General features: G+C 35.6%; 1 protein-coding gene across 1 annotated transcript in view; it reads right to left on the reverse strand.

Annotated features, from left to right (window-relative positions):
- The window catches only part of LOC124641662 (dipeptidyl aminopeptidase-like protein 6), a 131,973-nt gene extending 131,081 nt beyond the window's left edge, over positions 1 to 892 (reverse strand). The window contains exon 1 of the mRNA XM_047179832.1: positions 741 to 892. The gene's annotated coding sequence lies outside the window, so the exon portion shown is untranslated. The remainder of the gene's footprint in view (positions 1 to 740) is intronic.
- Between the last annotated feature and the right edge of the window lie 12,396 nt (positions 893 to 13,288).

Genomic DNA, 13,288 nt, shown 5'->3' on the forward strand with positions numbered 1-13,288 from the left:
CTATGAAGAATCTTACTTGTTGTATGAGAGCTCCTTAAAATATTAATGTTATTCTAATTTACATTTTAATTTTTTGACATAGTGGCAAGAGAAATACTTCATCTCTGTGAAAAATTCAGCGGTCTAGCTATCGTGGTTTATGAGAGCCTGGTGTTAGACGAACAGACGGACAGTTTAAATCTTAGTAGTTCGGTCCCGTTTTACCATTCGGCTACGGAACCCTAAAAAGGTGATAAGGATGACCTCAATTTCGACAACACTCAAATTAAAATTATCGTAGGTTATTCAAATTCATGAAAAATAAGTTTCAGCAGAATTTCAAAAAGCTTTTTCAGCTGGTTCTTTCAGATATTTAAGTAAATTGCTGAGGTTTCGTTTTTGAGAATAAAATGTTGAGACAGACAAGTTTCTTAGACGAGAATACTGTCAATGTACTGTGAAGGGTGATTCTTTGAAATGTTTAAACAGTTTCAATAAATTTTAGTCACACAAAAGTAGTACGTGGGCTATTTTTATTTTTGGTCCTTTTTAAATTTAGAAATGTTTTTTTTTTGTGTAGTTTTGGTCCTTTTTAAGGATTTTTTTTTTGTTGTCAAAATGTATGAAATCTTAAGATTTATAAAAGCTAAATTTTATACGATCGAGCGATTAAGTAAAATTGAATTAGACCAACTTAGTCCTTTCTTCAAAAACGACGACATAAAATTTTATTTTATTCCCCAACATTATTTCTCCATTACTCTGTTAATATTACGAAGTCATCATTTTCTCACTTAACAAAAACACAGTTACACTTGAGTCCACAAAAACCAGCACAGTGTATTGTTTATAATATTTTTGTTTTGCGAGAGGAGCGCGACGGGACGCGACTTGCCCGGACCAAGGCTGGCGCCTCACTGCCGCCCAGTTAGGCGGGCCGCCCGCCCTACCAAGCAAATATCCAAAGGTCCTTTTACCCAACGACCTTTCTGTCTGATCTCTGAATTATTTTCTACTTTGACATCAATAATAGCAATAAAAGTGAAATCTTATTAATATAGCCGTTAATATTCGGGCTGTTTGCAAAGACATAAGGTTAGGGAGACGAAGTACGCTCATTAGTTAAGAGAATGGCTTAATTAAGTTTTTGGCGAATAATTGAGATGTCGTGGTTGAGTGTTTACTGTTTGTAGCGAAATTGTTATGTTATTTTGAAGGTGTACGTGTATATGTCTTTTGTTTTGTACCTGTATATGTGTGCCTTTGATCTTGTCTGTCACCTTAATTGGTCGCGTGACATAATTTGAAAATGTATATAATTTATTCAGGATTTTATTTTTGTTCTTGATTACTTTGTCATCCTTCGCAATATTATGAGTCGCTCTATGTGGGACACTGGTACTTAGATGCTTCGGGCTAGACTGGAAGCTGACCTCAACATAGTGAGAAAAAGGCTAGGTAGATGAAGACGCAATATTGAATAGTTATACATTAAAATAAATAAATAAATAAATAAATAATCCTTTATTTTTACCAACATATTTTACATTTTATAAACCCACCAAACTGCGTACTAACAGTTTGTCGGCGGGATTAGCGCTTGTTTATAACAATTGGTTCAATGTATAATAAGATAACCATAATACAAAATCAAAAGTAAATTATAAATTAGTGGGTATCTGCACATTTTGCGACAACTGTCTTAAGGAGAACCTTCTTTAATTTATTTTTCAATGTTCTTTTACACATTGTGTTATTCTTTCTCAATAAGTCAATCTTATTAAAAAGTGTCGGTACTAAATACCTGTTGGTTCTTTTACCATAGTAATTTTTTACTGATGGTTGGACGAGTTCACGTTCTCTAACGCTTCTAGTGAATTTATTTTGCACACGTATTTTAAATTGTTCATTGTAGTACTGTTCTAGAACCAATAGGTACTCGACCTTTTCATGTACTGGCAGCACTTTACATGCATCAAACAGTTTCTCATAATTATCTTTACAAGCCAATTTTGTGTGTGGATTGACAAGATATTTCATAAATCTAATTTGCAGTGTTTTTATATTATTGAGATAGGTTTTAAATGTACGGCCATACGTGTTTAATCCATAGGAAAGCAGTGATTCGGCAAGAGCAAAATAAATGACTCGCAGTGTTTTCCTGCTCAACGGTGCCTTTAGGATATAAAACTTGCCTAAGACTGCTCTAAGCTTTGCACACACTGTATCCACCTGTGTTTTCCAGTTCATATTGCGGTCTACCCACAGACCTAGATACTTAAATTTAGCCACATATTGCAGCTTTTCACAGCCACAATTGACATTCTCAACGTGCATGCATTCATACGTGTGACCTACGATACCTATGTCCTCACTTCTGACATTTTTTGCCACCAAGTTGTGTGGTGAATGAACTTAAAAATATGAACTTGTGAAAACCTCATGAAATAAAACTATTTTTAGGACGCTTAACAAATATCATTGTTTTTTATTTGTGAAAAGTCCTACTATCTCCATAGTACAGGATTTTGTATCTAACCTTGGCAAGAAAATCACACATAATGTTCTTTATTGTGCGTATATAATATATTTACTGTGAGTAAACTACATTTATCTTTTTAACGGCGACTACGAGTCATAAAGCTGCTGGAAGTTACTAAGATATAACGTTTAGATTATAATCTTATACCTTCCTTTTACTTTTATGTGTAAAATATCTTTAATACTTAGCTATTTATATTTATGCTGCACTTTTAAAACTACTCAAGTGATTTCAATTTTGGTAGTTTGGAGCCTGGAAAAGGGCATAGGCTACTATTTATCCTGTTGCAGGAAGAAGTGACCTCTGAAGGCGGGTGGGCCCACGCTGAAGAGCTAGTCTGAAATAATCTTATAATGTTGAAAACATTGAATTAGTTTGTTTTAAATCAAAGGCAATAATGAAATATTTTTTAATTATTTTAGTCTATTAATTAATGTTTCTATTGAATGCGTGATACATGTGTATTTCAGTTTTTTTGCCTCTCCGTATGTTTTTACAAGGGGTACCCCTTTTTTTTTTGTTTCAGCTGAGGAAAATGCCTGACGCATACACACACACCGCCCGGGGAGACGGTGAGGTTATGTGGGGCTTGCACCCACTAAAAACCTCAGCGTTTGTGCCGTCTTCTGCCTTTTAGAGAGGGGCCACGAGGACCAAAGACGACTTTCGTGACCTCTCGGCAGTGGCTGGTCGCCTCCATCTACTGGCGATCCATCTCAGCAGCAGCTCGTGCAATGCAGGTAGCAGGAGTTCCCCGGTCTGCTACCCACTGGACAAGGGGTACCCCTACGTTATGGTATAAATGGGAGTCAATCCAATATCACTTTGGTATTAAATAAACCGGCCAAGTGCGAGTCGGACTCGCGCACCGAGGGTTCCGTACAAATCCTGGTTAGATAAAAAGTGAGTCTCGCGCCAACCGTTCAGTTTAGAACAATCATAGTTATGGTAATTTCGTGAGAGTCAAAATAGCTAATATTTTTTATTTTATAATATAACTAAAATAGTAGGCCAGTACCTTGTAAAAGTTATTTTATTAAAGTTATTTATATACAACATTTTATAGTCATCATTCAGAAATCTGATTGAAAATAACTAATTATGTCTTAAAGGTCATTGGGCATATCTGACCCGCTTTGTAAAAAGTGGCGGACATGAATCAAAGTAGTTTTAAATCGTGGAGAATGGTATGACGTTTCTTTGAATGTCCAGGATCGTTTGAAAAATATAATAGACAAGCAGTTTCAGAGGATTTTACAGGTTGCAATGCTAGTTTTTATTGTTAAAGACTTTTCATAAAGAAAGGATCTGGAAACCCTGAGTAATCGAGGGCAAGTCTTGAATATTGTAGTCACGCATCGAGTCAAAACCAGACATGTGAGTGTATTTTTGAGGGTACTTGTAAACAGTGAAGGTTTGGAGCTGATTTGATTATGGAGACTACAGAGAGTCGAGGGAACTCCTGAACGGTATGTTGCAACTACCACGTGTTTGGGCTTATTTTATTCGTATTGGCGAAGACTTTCCACATAGATAGGTTTAACTGCCATTGTGGGATCGATAGCAAAGATCAGATATAGTTATGGGAACTCCTTTACAATTTATAACGTAACCTTGTGTTGGAGCTTATTTTATTTTAGGTGATGAGAATTCACTACTAATGGGATCTATTATTTTTTTAAACATGCATAGAGTTCTCTCGACTTTCTCACGTCTCCATCATCAGGTAAGCTCTAAACTTTCACTGTTTGATAGTATCACCAGACATACATCTGAGAATCAAGTTTTAATCCTATGCATGCCTACAATTTCTGATAGTTGCCCTCGATTTCTCAGGATTTCCATCATCAGATCCTGACCTGATGACAATGGAAATAAACGGCGAGTATACTCTTTCACTACAAAGAAATGATTTCTCAAATCCGTCAAATTTGGTCGTTTAAATTCCCCATTGAAATGAGGAAAATATTTGATGTTTACACCTGATTTTCTCTAGATTCTCACGGTTCACATAGATGCGACTAATGCCATAGTAAATCAGAGCCTTTATCATTATACTGTGCTATATTTCGTTCGTATCCGCCGTGGGTATGGTTTTCATACTAAGGTGCCCAATGACCTTTGAATGATTTAAAATTTTTCATAGTTTAGTGGCAATTATATTTAAGAAGTGTTTGATATGAATTTCAACTTTAATATCTCTACGCGTTCATGTAAAAAAGGGTAGTTAGTAAGTTTATAATTATTAAAAAAATATTTTATGTCGTGTAAGCAAAAATAATATTTTAATATTTTATGTAACTTCAAATTAATCATTTTCGCAATTTTTCCTTTATCTGTACTATATAACGCTGCTTCGTGGCGAATTTCAAGATTCTGAGTTCACGGGAAGTACCTTGTAGGTTTTGATTCCCTAGCGTGTGACAGAAATTCGTCTAAGGTGTCGGTATAACTGCTGTATCTTTTGATCGCGTTAACTTAGAAGTTTGTTTTTTTCACTGCCTAAAGGGACAATAGACTTAGGTATTTGGTATAAATTTCAATTTGATACCTTTATTCGTTCGTGAGAAATAAGGTAGTAAGTTTCATTTTATTAAAATATATTTTTTTATATTATATAACTAAAAAAATGAGATTTTCGTAATTTTTCCTATATTTGCATTATATGACAATACTTCATGCCAAATTTCAAGACTCTGAGTTTACGGGAAGTACCCTGTAGGTTTTGATTCCTTTGCGAGTGTCGAGAATTTGTTGAAAATATCGACATAATCGGTTGTATCTTTTGATTGGCTTGGCTTAGAAGCTTGATATTTTCACAGCTTAAAGGGACAACAGACCTGAGCATTTCATGTGAATTTCATCTTGATACGTCCACGCGTTCTTGAGATAAAGGGTCTTGACAGACAGACAGACAGACAGACAGACAGACAGACAGACAGACGGACAACAAAGTGATCCTATAAGGGTTCCGTTTTTTCCTTTTGAGGTACGGAACCCTAAAAACAAGACAATAAGATTTTTTGCCTTCGAATGTAAGACCTAGGAGTTATATATTTTCTAGATAAATACATACACAAACATACATACACATCTATTCAGATTACACTAACAAATGCCAGAACTAATTCTGCTTGTTAGTGTCAACGCAAAACGTCTTAACTTCTTACATCTCTCAAATTTATTTTCAGACTTATAATCCATCTTCTTTTCTTTTAATTTTCAGCTTTTTACTATCTAGGATTAGCTGTTATTTTTGTGATTTTTCTTTTTTATCTTTCACGAGGCTTACATCAATCACTTGGGGACTAATGTGATATTTAAAAGTCTGTTACATTTTAAAGTTCAACGACTGCGAGTAAAACAGCAGGATATAGCAGAAGCATATATTTTTTTAATTTAAATAGTATATAATAAAGTTAGTTTTTATCCAATTTCACGATCTATTCTTACATTACATATGTATGTAGTTTCAACTAACTTCCAAGATTTTCAATGCCAAATGAATAATATTGTTTTGATGAAAAAATATCGAATCGAATCTAAAAACTCACTTGTACGTACAGCGTGAGGGAGTGTCAGACACTTACTGACTATAACCTACCATGCCCCTTCTGCCCTGTAAGTACCATTCCCGCGGTAACTCTTACGAATAATCTCACAGCCAAGCAGGACATACAATACTCTTACAATCACAATATATAAACTATACTATACATATATAAGGCCCCTGTTTAAGTAGTTTTAAGTTATTATGAATGTTATATATGTATTTGCGATGTGGCAGTAATTTTTAAATAAATAATTATATTAACACGACCAGTCTATCAGTTATCATCAGTTAACATAAATCGCCGCCAGCGACATCTGTCGACAGTGACGTGCAATTAAACACGTACCGACACCAATCTATTTGATTAGCCCATCGAATTAATTTGTTTACCACGTATTTATTGGCGATTAAGTACCTACCTAAATTGTTGTGTTTCTAAATGTCGGCTTTTATCCACCTCTATACAAAGCTGCATGTAGTCTAGTTAGACTGGAAGCCGACCCCTTGAAAGTTAAGAAAAGCCTAGACATATGAAATGAGTAGAATTACGTGGCTTGAAAACATAGTAAATCTTACTTTAATCTTAAAATACCTACCACTTATGTATATACATATAAAGAAACCACAAAAAAGAGGCAATGGTGCCACGAAGCTTCACACTACACGCATGCACTCTTAAAAGTAATATCATGCAACTACCACACATATTCAAGAAATTCATTTCAATAAACACCTAATTTCGAGAACATTCGATCCGACACCATCATTACACCATCAGGGTAAATACACGAACCTTTTGAACTACAAAGTTGGTCGTGTCCAAACAAAATGTGCCACAAACGATTCGTACGGCGTGTTCAAACACGGCTATCTGATTAAATCGCTAACTAAACTCGAGTCTGTGTTTGTCACCGATTCTGTACATATACGGACGGACGAACGTCCATTGGGAAATGGCTTAGAGTGTTTACCCAACTGGAATCGCTGTGAAGAAATTTCTATGCGAAAACGGCTGCTAATTTACGTGGTCGGGACGAGACAACTTAGCCTTTTAACAAAGATGTTGGCATCGGCTTCCAATCTAACCAGTTGCACTTGAGTACCAATGTTTACAAGGACTGCCTATCTGACCTCCTCAACCCAGTAACCCAGGCAACCCAGTACTGCTTGGTAAGACTGTTTGTCGGACTTACTGGCTTCTGATTAGCTGTAACGACTGTCAAAGATGTAACAAAATGTGATAGCACGTGTGGATTTTCATCATACGACAAAATTGACAAACACAAGCATAAACTTGACGCACACATGTACGAGTAAAACTCTTACACCTTCGGCAAATGGAAAGCACGATAATGGCGTGTCCAGTCTGTTAAATTGTCCAAGTCAAATGGTAATGAATGTTTGTATGTTTGTATAAAATTCGCCGTAGTATTTAGCTTAGCTACGTTTGTTTTGGTTTTATTTGCAATTTTATGCACTAACCAAATGGTTAAACACGGTACAATCGAATTGTTTTATTTGAGTCCGTTAAATTGTGGTTGTTTGGTTGTCAGGGCAGGAACTAATTAGTTTTGGTTCTATGCCTAGCTGCGGAATAATATTGAATTCGTTTTCCATTCAATTAAGTGCAAACCATGCTGACACAACAGTTTTTCGAATTTTCGAATTTACTATTGTTTGACGTCAGCACAGCATGTCTTTTCTTCCACACCTTCCTATGTAACTTTATTTCACTGGTAACTTTCTAGCCATATCTTACATCCCACAATATACCGATTGTTTATTTGGTGGTCTTCTTTCTTTGTATACATTCATACTCGTCACCTTTCTGAAAATTCACATTTTTTTATTTAATTCACGTGCAAGTGTACATGGATTCGATACGTCTAATCCTTGCTCACAAGTCCATCAATCCTTGAAACTTCTAAACAACCTTGGTTCACTCCTACAACGTACCACACAGTTACTACAAAAACACAGTTTGTCTCAAAATATTTCTTACTAGCCGTTTTCCCGCGTCCCGTGGTAACTTCTGCCCGTACCGGGATAAAATATAGCCTATGTTACTCGTGGATAATGTAGCTTTCGAATGGTGAAAGAATTTTAATAAACGGTCCAGTAGTTTTTGGGCCTATTCATTACAACCAAACAAACAAACAAAGTTTTCCTCTTTATAATATTAGTATAGAAAATCCCCTCACTATCTATCTCTACATAAGTACATACATCAGACACATTACTGTAGATCTGACTTCAGCTGTTTCTAGACACAGACAAATGACTCCTGCATTATGTTCTAACCATGGAGAACAAAGTGACTAGCAGAGATGTCATAATGCAAAATCTTCTAAGAAAGTGTCAAACCAAGTGTGTTCGGGGGACGAGGAACGTTACTTACTAGCTCCGCCTTTACATGCCTTCTATGGAACCCGCCCACTATTTTCAAAATAAAATCACCAATCAGTCAGGACCAATCTTTGACAGATTGGTTTTGATTTGACAATGAATCCGAACGCCACGTTAGTACTAGTAACTGATCACGCCTAACGTACGATACTTGACCTAGGATAAGGCGAATGACCTACCTTCCTTATGGCATCTCCGCTATTTTCATTCCTCCGTGGTCCTAAGTCGGACTTCTTGAATTGTTGACTCTAATGCGCTTCTATACTAAAAGCATTTGGTCCTCCGAGACGGATTTTTAGTTACAAATATAAGTTTTATTGGTGTAATGGCTAAATGGTTTTGTGTTGCTTTTAAGTTGCTGTTGTTAATGGATTTACCCATGTCCCGAGGGAAATTTACTCGCACTAGGATAAAAAGTGTAACATTTATGTTATTTTGAGCTTATTTTGATTCGATTCGAATAAAAACTATAAAATAGTAATTTGTTCTACAAAGAATCCATTTTGCACATTTATTTTATTCATATTTACAAAACTATCCTATACTTTTTCCTGATGTTTACTCCACGTTTTCACCAAACCTAACACGTAAGTCCATCTATTCAGAATACCCTACTAAACAAAAAAGGTGAGAACTAAAGTAAGTAAAGGCAAGTCAAGCCACTTATTCCATTACATTCACGAATATAATAGTTATTCCCTAAAACTGGGCTCGGCGGGGTGCGGACGGTGTTTTTAATGATCATGACCTTGAAGCTAAAGCTGGGACCGCCATTACTAAATGGATTCGGAGGCCAAATTGTTGGGAATTCATGTTATTATTGAAACGGTTGTTTTTGGTAGTTTATGAAAGACTGTACTATTAGAACTTTACACCTCGTAAGATTGTTTTTGTAAGTAAAGTAATTGTTTGGTGTATCTACGAATTTAACTTTATACAGATGTATTGAAAAACAATTTAATTAGGTAATTAGACATCTTAGTATTTTGCTGTATAGTCTCAGAATTTCACATTTCTCAAAAAGTACCAAATTTCAATTGTTTTCAAGCCGTCATGTCAACAAAAACACTTTGGTATAGATATACCGTTTTACTGATGGCTTTTCCATGATGCTCACACACTTCATGCAATATAAATTTGTATTTGTGAAATTCGTCCTTTAGTACAGAACATTAAACTGGCGTAATTACCAAAGTTAAAGTCAGTAGATAATTAAAATTAGGTGTTAAAACTTGTCTAAAAATGTTCCAATTTCTATAGCAAACGAATCTGATGGTTGGCCATCTGCAAGCGTTGGATGAGCTATTTGAATTTCAAACGAGAAAAGTGGAAGCTAATGAAAATAGTTTTATGAACTAATTAACTTTTCAGTGCTGAAAATGTACTGGAAAAAGTTTTATAATATGCTGTTGTTATTACATTTATATAGATAGTTGTGGATCGTGTCTGGTTACATCATTTGGTAGTCCATCAGGACTTTTGTACGCCATGCAGGGTGATAATAAATTAATACCTAACCTTTTTCGAGGATTGGACTATGGAGCTTACCTTATCGATGCTTGATTCAAAATGTTGCTGTAGTTTTGATTAATGGTTACTTACCTGCAAAAGAGAAAAGACAAAGTTAGAAATACAAAAATATTGCAAAATCATCTAACAAGTTTTGATTTTCACCAACACTGTCATATTTTTTTTTCATTAAAAGGCTCAAATAACAAGCCTGACATTTGGTTCATTTAAAACAACAAAAAACAAATACATTCACCGCATAAATTAAAGCCTTTCGAAGGCCACATAATTTCCCTCTTGACCTTCCAACCCTGGATATTACATCCAGGTCATTGCATTACTGCACCAGTCTGCATCAGACTGCATCAACCTGCATCAACCTGCATGTTCCTGCATCAGCTAGTAAGCCGCATTCAAACATTACCGTGGGAGATTAAACCTCAGATTTGGGACTTGGCGAGCCGCCAAAACGTTTTAATGGAACCCAGGACCGTTCACTTGACGGACTATCAAAGGGGACTTAGGAAAGTTTAGGAAATATTTTTAGGTAATAAGTACGTATTTTCGTATAAAACTTTTTGGTAAATTAACTAAAAAAAATATTCTCTATCAATAAGTTAAATCCTATGCCTACTAACAAAAGTTTTGGATATTCATTATTTTTACAATATCCTATGCTTGAATTTAAGCGTTACACATATCTACATTAAGAAGAAAAAAAAATAATTCCAAACCCGAAAGGAAAGGAACACCCGGACAACAAACAGATTTATACAAAAGACACTCTAATTAGAAGGGGGAAAAATACAACCAAAAATTCACAAAAAGAAAATTACACCTTAATTTTGGTTTCACGCTCTAAGTAAACATTCCAACACTTACGGGGAATTTCTATAACCGATCTATGCATTGACTTGCGATTAGCCCGTGTCAATATTCAGTCTTTATCTATACTAATATTATAAAGAGGAAAACTTTGTTTGTGTGTTTCTTTGGTTGTAATGAATAAGCTCAAAAACTACTGGACCGTTTTTGTAAAATTCTTTCACGATTCGAAAGCTACATTATCCACGAGTAATATAGGCTATATTTTATCTCGGTACGGGCAGTAGTAACCACGAGACGCGGGTAAAACCGCGGGAAAACGGCTAGTCAACAGATACAGAGGTTTATAGAAATCCATTATCAAAGAATAGGTAACAAAATAATTTAAAATCCCGGCCTCATTTTCACAGGCTTTTCCAAAAGTCCTGTACTAAAAAGCTCTACTAGTTAATTGATTTTCATGACAATATAATCCTGAGGTACCGTAATCTGTATGCACGGAGTAAGAAAAGATGAGCGGAGATGTTATAATGCAGGTAGGTCAGGCCTTCTTCTAGGTCAAATTCGTACTGTGAGCATGACCAAAACAATCAGTTACGAGTGAAATAACGAGGCGTTCGGGTTCTTCGAGACATCTGTCAACGATTTTTGGTATTGCAAAAATGGTCGGGTCCAAAGAAGGCGTACGTGGGCGAAGACAGTAACGTTCCTCGTCCTCCGCTCACCCGCATTTTGGCGCGCCACTTAGGCGATTTTCCATTCTGTCTCCGCTAGTCATTTTTTGTTCTCCATGTCTGTATGTATATTTCGTACAACGGAGCTAAGCTACTGTAATGCACAATGATTGACGCGGATTTATCGTGTGCGTTAAGCCAGCGTGGCACTTGCGTAAAAATATTCAGTAGATTTTTTGTTTCTGTTTTATTGTTTGGTTGTGAATTAAAGTAGATTTGGTGGATTAAGTACTGCCTGATGTATAAATGGAGTGTGTAGTTGGAAGCGGTTATTATGAAATTTTTGATGTTCAAAGTATGGTTGGAAAGAATATTTAATTATTGTTAAATGACGTCAGATATAGAGAAGACACGCGCCGATCCTAAATAAGAAATTGGGATAAAGTTGGGAAGAGAATGATGATGATGTACCATAACTTTGACTGAAATATTTTGTCACTATAATTATGAGCTACAAGAGTGTACACCACTTTTACTTTAAAGATATGACGAAATGCAAACTCGCAGACTTGGTCTGAAAAAGTATGTCAAGCTAATCCACCTTCTGTAAGTATGGTAAACTTGCCTTTCTATATTAAAAAAGAGGATCCTTTGTCCACCAACGGGAAAAGCCCCATGACAACAATAAAGTCGTATGTAATCAGTCTTCCCAAAGCAAACAAATTAGACTTCCCACAACACAGAACTTGACAAGAATTTTACAAAGAAACATTTTCAATTAAGTCTGAAAAGTCCACAAAATGTATATACTTAATGTAGGTAAGTACATATGGTAACATCAATTCAAAAAGGACGAAACTCGAAATCAGGACGACGCATTCTTAAAATATCCTCAAACTGCAGACTAAACAGTCGACAGACAGTTGGTTGGCAAACATTTTTTAAATGAAAATCTTGAGTCTAAAGTTTCCAGTCAAAATCAAAAATCGTTTATTCAAACTTGGCTGCAAGACAGCACTTTTTGAACGTCAGACATTTACAAAAGACAGCCCCCAAAACGCCCACCCTTCACTACTTCCTATGTGTTTTTGCTGGGAAGAAGAAGTGGCGCAACAAACTCCCCAGCAATACATGTCTGTCTGTAGGTTAGTCGGTCTGATACCGCCTAAATACCTGATCTTTGTTATGTGCGTATGGCCATTTATCTTCATACTGATTTATGAGCCCAAACAAACTATCGGCCGACTAAAAGTCTCCAGTGTGCACTCTTAAACCCGGTTCCAAAGTTTGGAAGTTTTCTCATTTCGACTTCGAAGTATTTCGTTGCAGAAAATGTTCTTGACTGCGAAACTGCGAATTTTATTTACAGTAGAATTTTAAAGTTTCCCCAAGTTCGTCTATTAATCATGATTTGGATGAAGTTTCGACGTAAGTGAGATTAATAGTGAAATGTTAAAAGTTAAATGGTGTATATCGAGTTACTGTTTTAGTGTCCAAGTTTGTGGGTCAAACTGGTCTTTTGATCTTGGTAACTATGTAAGATGGTATTTTGGATGACTGCTCTTAATAATACTTTTCGGTATTCAAATGGATTTCTTGACAAATTAATTTATGTTGTGAAAATCGAAATACTCAACTTTGAAATGCCTCGTAGATGTATGTAACTATTTTTCTTTATTCTAAAAAAAAATAGTATTGAAAAAGTTTTCAATAATAATCATCCTGCTGTCCTTATCCCAATTTTATTCGTATTATTCTGTCTGCCGTTATCTCACAGGTAACACGACTCTCACACAATCT

The sequence above is a fragment of the Helicoverpa zea genome, chromosome 22 (genome assembly GCF_022581195.2).
Source record: "Helicoverpa zea isolate HzStark_Cry1AcR chromosome 22, ilHelZeax1.1, whole genome shotgun sequence".
NCBI lineage: Eukaryota > Metazoa > Arthropoda > Insecta > Lepidoptera > Noctuidae > Helicoverpa > Helicoverpa zea.